The sequence below is a fragment of the Oncorhynchus kisutch genome, linkage group LG27, assembly GCF_002021735.2.
Source record: "Oncorhynchus kisutch isolate 150728-3 linkage group LG27, Okis_V2, whole genome shotgun sequence".
Lineage (NCBI taxonomy): Eukaryota > Metazoa > Chordata > Actinopteri > Salmoniformes > Salmonidae > Oncorhynchus > Oncorhynchus kisutch.
In genome coordinates, this window is record NC_034200.2 from 31,695,652 (window position 1) to 31,707,183 (window position 11,532).

Here is an 11,532-nt window from a genome sequence, read left to right on the forward strand (position 1 = left end):
CCCCGGCCAAACCCTATGGGACTCCCAATAACGGCCCGGTTGTGATACAGCCTGGAATCGAACCAGGGTCTGTAGTGACACCTCAAGCACTGAGATGCAGTGCCTTAGATCGCTGCACCACTTCAATGCGCCTTGTCATAGATTCTAGTAGTGTCTATATCGGAGAGATGCGACAATATTCTTGCATAAGAAATTCCATCATTTGTTGTTTTGTTGATGGTGGTGGAAAACACTGTCTCAGGTGCCGCTCCAGAATCTCAAATAAGTGTTCAATTGGTTTGAGATCTGGTGACTGAGACACACATACCCTTTAAACATTCTATGCTCCTTTGAGACCTCTGTTTCAGAGTCAGTCTCTTCCAGCCATGGTAGCCAAAATAATGGGCCACTGGGCGTTTATATACATTATCCAAAGCATGATGGGATGTGAATTGCTTAATTAACTCAGGAACCACACCTATGTGGAAGTACCTGCTTTCAATATACTTTGCATCCCTCATTTACTCATATGTACTCATACTTTAAATTCTTTGGGACTGGGGGGCAGTATTGAGTAGCTTGGATAAAAAGGTGTACATAGTAAACTGCCTGCTACTCAGAAATAAAAATCACTGGATGTTTTGGAACTACTGACATTTTTGGATATAAATATGAACTTTATCAAACAAAACATACATGTACTGTGTAACATGAAATCCTTTGAGTGTCATCTGATGAAGATCATCAAAGGTGAGTGATTCATTTTATCTCTATTTCTGCTTTTTGTGACTCCTCTCTTTGGCTGGAAAAATGTACTAGGTACTAGGTACTGACCTAACATAATCATTTGGTGTGCTTTCGCAGTAAAGCCTTTTTGAAATCGAACACTGTGCCTGGATTTACAACAAGTTTATCTTTAAAATGGTGTAAAATACTTGTATGTTGGAGGAATTTTAATTATGGGATTTCTGTTGAATTTGGCGCCATGCAATTTCACTGGCTGTTGGCGAGGTGGGACGCTACCGTCCCACATATCCCAGAGAAGTTGATTTGGCAGTTACCCGTATATTTTGTCTCGTGATGACAAGACGTAACATCTCCTTCCTCAGTACTTGCAGTGGCTCTGCATTCAATGATGTTGGAGGCAGTTTATGGTAGATAAATTAACATAAAATTATCTGGCAACTGCTCTGGTGGACATTCCTGCAGTCAGCGTGCCAGTTGCACGCTCCCTCAAAACCTGAGACATCTGTGGCATTGTGTTGTGTGACAGAACTGCACAATTTAAAGTGGCCTTTTATTGGCCTTGTGCACCTGTGTAATGAGCATGCTGTTTCACCAGCTTCTTGATATGTCACTCCTGTCAGGTGGATGGATTATCTTGGCCATTTGTGAGAAGATCTTAGTGAGAAATGCTCACTAACAGGGATATAAACTAATTTGTGCACCAAATTTGAGCTAAATAAGCTTTTTGTGCGTACGGAAAATGTCTGGGATTTTTTATTTCAGCTCATGAAACATGGAACCGACACTTTACATGTTGCGTTTATATTTTTGTTTGTGTATTTCACAATTGTTGATGGTATAACTACCCAATAATTGTATTATTTTGTCTAGTATAGGATCGATGAATGATCTAATTGACTCATTTTGTAAATGAAAAACATCCTAAGATTACAAAACTGTTGTTCAGGTTCAAATGGCACATGACGTTCTGGTGTGTCAGTGCTCATTTTGTGGTGCTGGGAATACAAAAACATTTACACAGGCAGCCCAATTCTGATAATTTCCCCCCTAATTGGTCTTTTGAACAAGCACATTAGATCTTTTCACGTAAGTCCTTTTTCAGAGCTGATCTGATTGGTCAAAATACCAATTAGTGAAAGAAAAAATCAGAATTGGGCTGCCTGTGTAAACGCAGCCTTAGTTATTGGCATATATCACTCCTCTTCTCTCCACCATGATAGCTGATGTGTGGTGAGCGGTCTGGCACAAAATGGTTGCCGTGCATCACCCAAATGGGTGCTAGACATTGGTGGTGGAAGAAGTGAGTTTCCTACCTTATAATGCAGAACCTACTGTAGGTGGAAAGGAGCTATATAAATGCAATCAATTATTATTATTACTGATACAAATGTGCAGAGCTAATTGGGGATATTTTAGTACCGGTAAATTGATTATTTGCATAGTGTAAGTTGGAGGGTCATGCAAGGAAAAGCACCCATTTGTAGCAGTAATCCATGCCAATCTATACAACAATTCGGAAGAGGCCGAGGAGCCGCATCCGTGGTTGTCCCACTGCTCTATCCTCAGTCTAAATACCACATCACATTCAAGCCAGGACTGGTTTTCCCCTCATCCCGAGAGATGAGAAATATTTAATATGAAGCAAGCAGCAGTGGATAGAGAAAGGATTTCCTGTGAGGGCTCAGCAGATGCTGTCTATCTTGGACGGGAACGGTCCCCGGTGTATAGGAACCCACCTCAGAGGCTCTGCTTCTTTATGAGTTCATTGTGCCAAACTTCCTCTCAGCTTTGCTTTTGTAACCTCTTGTGCTCCTCCTACTAAAGTCCATATGTGAGGCATGTAACATGCTCCGTTCTTTAAAAATGTAACCTAGGTCACAGAATATGTACAGTACATACACTGAGTGTACAAAACATTAAGGAACACCTGCTCTTTCAATGACATAGACTGACCAGGTGGATTCAGGTGAAAGCTATGAATCCTTATTGATGTCACTTGTTAAATCTACTTCAATCATTGTAGATGAAGGGGAGGAGACACGTTAAAGAAGGATTTTTAAGCCTTGAGACAACTGAGACATGTATTGTGTATGTGTGCCATTCAGAGGGTGAATGGGTAAGACAAAATGTCTAAGTGCCTTTGAATGGGGCATGGTAGTAGGTAGTAGGTTTGTGTTAAGAATTGCAATGCTGTTGAGTGTTTTACTCAACAGCTTCCTGTGTGTATCAAGAATGGCCCACCACCCAAAAGATGTCCAGTTGACACAACTGTGGGAAGCATTGGAGTCAACATGGTCCAGCATCCCTGTTGAATACTTTCGACACCTTGTAGAGGTGAACAGAATAATCCTTTTTTTTTGTCATATCCAATTGTTTAGTAGCTACTATCTTGTCTCATTGCTACAACTCCCGTATGGGCTCGGGAGAGACAAAGGTTGAAAGTCATGCGTGCTCCGATACACAACCCAACCAAGTGCCCCACTTAACACAGCACCATCCAACCCGGAAGCCAGCCGCACCAATGTGTCGGAGGAAACACCGTGCACCTGGCAACCTTGGTTAGCGTGCACTGCGCCTGGCCCGCCACAGGAGTCGCTGGTGCGCGATGAGACAAGGTTATCCCTACCGGCCAAACCCTCCCTAACCCAGACGACGCTAGGCCAATTGTGCGTTGCCCCACGGACCTCCCGGTTGCGGCCGGTTACGACAGAGCCTGGGCACGAACCCAGGGTCTCTGGTGGCACAGCTGGCACTGCAGGACAGCACAATTAACTACTGAGCCACCCGGGAGGCCCCGGGAATAATCCAAATTTAACCGTATAGGATATCTTTTCAGTTTTTAATGTGAGGATATGAGTGAATTCATATTCGCAATACTTGTCTAAACTCTGGGAGTACTGACATGACGTTGCATCCAATTATGTAAAAAGAATCACAACGATACTTATAACTTTGCAAAATACCAAGACGGTGCAACATCTTAATATGAATAATATAGTACCATACCACCCTTCTTTCACACAGCTTACTATGCCATGTGCCTCAGCAGAATGTGCCTGTCAGCCTGTCCTTCTCTGTCCTTAGATGCAATCACCTCACACACCTTAGCTAAGAATAATTAGGATTCATAATAGTGATTACAATTCTTTGTATAAAAGCCATACAAAGTCTGAAATCATTGCATGTGCATTTTGAGTGACCTCTGTCTTTTTGACCCAATGGAGGGTTTTGAAAAAAAGACAATGCGTTTTCTGGTAAAGTCATTTTTTCTCTCCCCAATTTCGTGGTATCCAATTGGTAGTTACAGTCTTGTCCCATCGCTGCAACTCCCGTACTGACCCTGGAGAGGCAAAGGTCAAAGCCATGCTTTCTCTGAAGCACAACCCAATCGCACCGCTTAACCCAGAAGTTAGCCGCACCAATGTGTCAGAAGAAACACTGTACACCTGGCAACCATGTACTGCGCCCGGCCCTCCACAGGAATTCGCTAGAGTGCGATTGGACAAGGACATCCCTGCCAGCCAAACCCTGCCCTAACCCGGATGACCCTGGGTCAATTGTGCAGCAGTCTCCCGGTCGCAGCTGGCTGCAACAGAGTCTGGACTCGAACCAGGATCTCTAGTGGCACAGCTAGCACTGTGAGACAGTGCCTTAGACCACTGCGCCACTCGGGAGGCCCTGGGACCTGCTTGGTGGTATTTGCATGGATGCAATGGCTGTGTGTGCACAGCAGCGATGCTCTGTCCCAGGGTCACCTCCAATGTCACTGGCTGATTCATTAAGGGATGACACAGGTTTGGTATGCCTGAACATGGCATGGGCCAATTCAGCATGCACCCTGCATGCTCAGAGGTTGCCTAACGGTCAACCGCTTTGGGCCAGTGACTGAAAGGCTGCTGGTTTGTATCCCTGAGTTGACTAAATGAAAAATCTGTTGATATACCATTGAGCAAGGCATTTAACCCTAGTTGCTCTGGATAAGAGTGTTGGCCAAATCAGGGTTTCCCAAACTTGGTCCTGGGGCCCCCCCTGGGTGCATTTTTTTTTTTTCCCTCTAACACTACACAGCTGATTCAAATAACCAACTCATCATCAAGCCTTTGATTATTAGCCTTTATTAGTGCTAGGGCAAAAACCCAAAACCTGTGCTAAATTACAAAAATGTACTGTAAAATGTAAATGTTGGTGTCTTTTCATGTTCCAGCTTCTTAGAAAGAGATCAGAGATGAAGATTCTGCTGGTTGCATACATATACATAGACAGCACAGTAGGTTAGTGGCACCTTAATTGGGGAGAACTGGCTCGTGGTAATGGTATGGTTTTCATGTGGTTGATGCCATTCCATTTGCGCTGTTCCGAACATTATTATAGACAGGAATATGATCTAGGGAGTTTTTTCTAGTCACTGTGCTTCTACATCTGCATTGCTTGCTGTTTGGGGTTTTAGGCTTCAGGCAGCGCAGAGGACACAGTTCATCGGCTTCATCACAGCAGTGTTTACTAAAGAAGAGAGTCTCTTTTTTACACTCCCCATAGCACAAAAACAGGTCTAACAATAACAGCAACATGTCTGACCCTGCCTTGTGGCTCCAACAGGCAGTCGCTCTTTGCACCTGCTATTTGCACTGCCACTTTGTTGAGTAGTGGGAATTGTGGGAAATTGACCCAACATATGCGACGTGGGGGACTGCACCTTTGAAAATAAATGGTTCTAGATTTCATTGACCTATCCTCGTGCTATTTGTATGAGCTAGTGAAAAGTGAAAAGTCTGAGTGCTATGAGGAAATTATTTGTTTCTGTGGCTGGTATTGTAGTCCTAAAGCTCTCTTTCTCATTCCCACTGTCTGTTATGGTCACAGTAATCTCGGTTAACCCAGATCCAAAGTCTTGCGAAATTGGTCAGACACTCAATTAATTTCTGGGTCCATACTTGTTAAGAGAAGAGAGTGAACACGGATTGGAACCAGAACGAAGAGCTTCAGCCTCTCTCTTTGCAAGTTAGGGACAAGTCTATGTGCAAAATGTCCCCTCCCCTTCCGAAATTCGAAAGATACTAACACCTGTGAAATCGTGATTTGTCCAAAGCAACGGAACTAATGGTGCTAGTTGTCTCATGCATCACGTTGTGGCATGACAGATCTACGGTAACATTTATGTTATGTTATGTCTGTCCACTAGAGATTATGGTCACACATGTTGAGGACATACACACGTTCTCTTCCCCATTGTTAATGTCCTCATGCACACAGGATCGAAGTTGGATGCTTTAGGCTGAAGTTATTTTCAGGTTATTGGGCTAGTAAAAGTTCACCACATCCTAATTTGGAATTTCCTGTGCATGAAATGGCGTCAATGGAAATGAGTGTTCCTGCATCTGTTTTTGTTTCTTTTTGTCTTTCGACTTAATTAATGTGCTTTGCTTATGCCCCCATCTGTGTGAGCTTGCACCCCATCTTGGAGCTTAATTTAAACAGGTTGTGCTGCAATTAGTGGCAGGAAATGGATGCTCTCTGCTTAAGGGTGCACTGCAGTTTAGAGAAGCAGTGAATGTCCGCTAGTTTCCTCGGAGGTGATTGTCTGAAGGCCTTTCTCTGTGGTCCCAAGGGCCCCATTAGTAAATGTGAGCACCTTGACCGTGGTCACTGTCAGGGCAGTAAATTAGAGGCCCCTCTTCCCCACGAGGTCCCCTGACCCAACCACAGCATGGGGGGCTATCCTTAAGCCGACCTGTTTGTCGTGCCAAGTGTCTGATGGAGACTTTTTATAATCACCCCTAGCGTAGTGGCCATCTCTTGGTCGGATGAAGCTAGTCTTACATAAATGAATCTCCATTTGACAATCTTCATTAGACAATCGTCATTGTACATCATGACTTTTAATTAAGTCTCCAAGGTCTGTGATACAATAGTTAGATATAGCATAGGGTGTTCAACATTGGTTAATCAAGGACCAGAGTGTGGGCCTATGCTGTTTTTGTTTGCTATTGCCTTATAATTACGTTGAAGCTTGGGCAACCAGTTTTGTGGACTGCTATTAAATCTAATGAATTGCCAAGGACAAAAGAAGAGGAGTTGTACCTCTGAATGTACAAACCTCATATGCAGAGAGCACAGTAAACATTACTTCACGAGATAACTTGTCTCAACAAGAACATCAGCTCCAGCGGTCGGCATTGTATTGTTGACTATGAAATACCCTGCAGACAAGTCACCCAGCTGTTTTTTCCCCTGCTCTGTACAAGTAGATGCCTTGAAGGCCTGTAGACAAAGAGGACAAGAGAGACAAGAGGCCTTGGTATGGAGCTGTTTGGGGGGTGGGGAGATGGAGAGAGGAAAAAACACCTGCCACCCACTGATCGAGATGGTTCACTTAGGAGTGGTGTGGTGTGATGAGAAGTTAGCTGACACCTTTTTGTTTTCACCCCTTTTGGAAATGATGTTGTTGACTGAATCCCAAATCACACCTGAAGACATCGGTCAAAATCATGAAATTTGCCTGCGAGAGTAGCAAGCGTTAATTCACATACACTGTTTAACATATGCCAGCATAATTGTCTTGAAAATCCATGATAAACAGTTGTATTTTCTCTCAAAATCTGAATTCCTCAAATTTTCCAGCCATAGCCTGCCTAAGCTATATATAGTGCATTCTGAAAGTATTCAGACCCCTTGACTTTTTCTACATTTTGTTACGTTACAGCTGTCATGTATACTCCCTCTCCGGCCTCTAGGTCACCGGGCTGCTGACGCACACCTGTCACCATCGTCTCGTGTGCCTCAAAACACTCACCTGGACTCCACCACCTCCTTGATTATCTTCCTGATATCTGTCACTCCCCTTGGTTCTTTCCTCAGGTGTTATTGACTCTGTTTCATGTTGGTGCGTTGTTTGTGTTTCGTGTTCATTGTTTATTTTATTTATTAAAACACTCCCGGTATTTGCTTCCCGACTCTCAGCGCACTCGTCACAACAGCCTCATTCTAAAATTGATTAAATATTTTTTCTCATCAATCTTCACACAATATCACATAATGACAAAGCAAAAACAGGTTTTTAGAAATGTTTGCAAATGTATTAAAAATAAAAAAACTTCGATATCACATTTATGTAAATATTCAGACCCTTTTCTCAGTACTTGTTGAAGCACCTTTGGCAGCAATTTTCTCCCATTCTTCTCTGCAGATCCTCTCAAGCTCGGTCAGGTTGGATGGGGAGCATCTCTGCTTTTTATTGATCATAACCTGATCAGGAAAACTTTGGGCTCTTTTTCCTGGTCAAGACCCATTAACCTAAAAAGTGGGGTAAACTCACGCAACCTAGTTGTTTTGTAAGTTTAAATATTATTTCAGAATGAACACCAAATATTTAGCCCTATGCCTTCCACCCGCCTGCCTTCTGAGAAATGACCATGCACAGGATGCCAGATGATACTATGTCTTCCACCCGCCTGCCTTCTGAGAAATGACCATGCACAGGATGCCAGATGATACTGTCTTCCACCCGCCTGCCTTCTGAGAAATGACCATGCACAGGATGCCAGATGATACCATGTGTTATTGGACCCAGTTTTTGAAGTCCATGCATAGCTTGGCAAAAGTTGATCCGGTCCATTTGTAAATGTATGCCAGTGAGAAGGGCCGTAATAGTAAATCACTTTGGGTTTCAACTTTGTAGAATACATTGTAGAATAATAGCCACCCTTTGCCTTGATGACAGCTTTGCACATTCTCTCAACCAGCTTCTCCTGGAATGCTTTTCCAACAGTCTTGAAGGAGTTCCCACATACGCTGAGCACTTGTTGGCTGCTTTTCCTTCACTCTGCGGTCCGACTCATCCCAAACCATCTCAATTTGGTTGAGGTCGGGGGATTGTGGAGGCCAGGTCATCTGATGCAGCACTCCATCACTCTCCTTCTTGGTAAAATAGCCCTTACACAGCCTGGAGGTGTGTTGGGTCATTCTCCTGTTGAAAACCAATGATAGTCTTACTAAGCCCAAACCAGATGGGATGGCATATCGCTGCAGAATGCTGTGGTAGCCATTCTGGTTAAGTGTGCATTGAATTGTAAATAAATCACAGACAGCGTCACCAGCAAAGCAACCCCACACCATAAAACCTCCTCCTCCATGCTTTACGGTGGGAAATACACATGCGGAGATAATCTGTTCACCCACACCGCGTCTCACAATGACACGGTGGTTGGAACCAAAAATATCCAATTTGGACTCCAGACTAGAGGACAAATTTAAACCGGTCTAATGTCCATTGCTTGTGTTTCTTGGCCCAGGCAAGCCTCTTCTTCTTAATGGTGTCCTTTAGTAGTGGTTTCTTTGCAGCAATTCGACCATGAAGGCCTGATTGACACAGTCTCCTCTGAACAGTTGATGTTGAGATGTGTCTGTTACTTGAACTCTGTGAAGCATTTATTTGGGCTGCAATTTCTGAGGCTGGTAACTCTAATGAACTTATCCTCTGCAGCAGAGGTAACTCTGCATCTTCCTTTCCTGTGGCAGTCCTCATGAGAGCCAGTTTCATCATAGCACTTGATGGTTTTTGCGACTGCGCTTTCCGCATTGACTGACTGTAGCTCCCTCCAGTAACCATGAGCACAACCGTTCCTTGATTTTAACTGGCGGCTTTATTCTGTAGTTTTAGTCAGAATTGTCACCTTCTGTGAGAACTATAAAGTAAATTAAAATACAGTTAAGCACACTCTTACAACTTTCTTGTGTTATGAGTGACTTATTAGCTTGATATGGTTCTGGTTAATTCTGGTTCTGGTTAGTGTTTATTGGATTATTTCACTGTAGGGCCTCTAGCCCTGCTCACTATACCTTATCCAACCTTTCAGTTCCACCACCCACACATGCGATGACATCACCTGGTTTCAATGATGTTTCTAGAGACAATATCTCTCATCATCACTTATTAATACCTAGGTTTACCTCCACTGTATTCACATCCTACCATACCTTTGTCATTGCCTGCATCCGTAATGGGTCAGCGGTCAAACGACCTCCACTCATCACTGTCAAACGTTCCCTGAAACACTTCAGCGAGCAGGCATTTCTAATCGACCTGGGTATCCTGGAAGGATATTGATCTCATCCCGTCAGTAGAGGATGCCTGGTTATTGTTTTTAAATGCCTTTCTCACCATCTTAAATAAGCATGCCCCATTCAAGAAATTTAGAACCAGGAACAGATATAGCCCTTGGTTGTCTCCAGACCTGACTGCCCTTAACCAACACAAAAACATCCTATGGCGATCTGCATTAGCATCGAACAGCCCCCGTGATATGCAACTTTTCAGGGAAGCTAGAAACCAATATATACAGACAGTTAGAAAAGCCAAGGCTATTTTTTTCAAGCAGAAGTTTGCTTCCTGCAACACAAACTCAAAAAGGTTCTGGGACACTGTAAAGTCCATGGAGAATAAGAACACCTCCTCCCAGCTGCCCACTGCACTGAAGATAGGAAACACTGTCACCACCAATAAATCCACTATAATTGAGAATTTCAATAAGCATTTTTCTACGGCTGGCCATGCTTTCCAACTGGCTACCCCTATCCCAGTCAACCGCACTGCACCTCCCACAGCAACTCGACCAAGCCTTCCCCATTTCTCCTTCTCCCAAATCCAGTCAGCTGATGTTCTGAAAGAGCTGCAAAATCTGGACCCCTACAAATCAGCCGGGCTAGACAATCTGGACCTTTTCTTTCTAAAAAATTATCTTACGAAATTGTTGCCACCCCTATTACTAGCCTGTTCAACCTCTCTTTCGTGTCGTCTGAGATTCCCAAAGATTGGAAAGCAGCTGCGGTCATCCCCCTCTTCAAAGGGGGGGACACTCTTGACCCAAACTGCTACAGACCTATATCTATCCTACCCTGCCTTTCTAAGGTCTTCGAAAGACAAGTCAACAAACAGATTACCGACCATTTCGAATCCCACCATACCTTCTCCGCTATGCAATCTGGTTTCAGAGCTGGTCATGGGTGCACCTCAGCCACGCTCAAGGTCCTAAACGATATCTTAACCGCCATCGATAAGAAACAATACTGTGCAGCCGTATTCATTGACCTGGCCAAGGCTTTTGACTCTGTCAATCACCACATCCTCATCGGCAGACTCGACAGCCTTGGTTTCTCAAATGATTGCCTCGCCTGGTTCACCAACTACTTCTCTGATAGAGTTCAGTGTGTCAAATCGGAGGGTCTGTTGTCCGGGCCTCTGGCAGTCTCTATGGGGGTGCCACAGGGTTCAATTCTTGGACCGACTCTCTTGTCTGTATACATCAATGATGTCGCTCTTGCTGCTGGTGAGTCTCTGATCCACCTCTACACAGACGACACCATTCTGTATACCTCTGGCCCTTCTTTGGATACTGTGTTAACAACCCTCCAGGCGAGCTTCAATGCCATACAACACTCCTTCCGTGGCCTCCAATTGCTCTTAAATACAAGGAAAACTAAATGCATGCTCTTCAACCGATCGCTGCTTGCACCTGTCCGCCTGTCCAACATCACTACTCTGGACGGCTCTGACTTAGAATATGTGGACAACTACAAATACCTAGGTGTCTGGTTAGACTGTAAACTCTCCTTCCAGATTCACATCAAACATCTCCAATCCAAAGTTAAATCTAGAATCGGCTTCCTATTTCACAACAAAGCATCCTTCACTCATGCTGCCAAACATACCCTCATAAAACTGACCTTCCTACCGATCCTGGACTTCGGCGATGTCATTCACAAAATAGCCTCCAATACCCTACTCAACAAATTGGATGCAGTCTATCACAG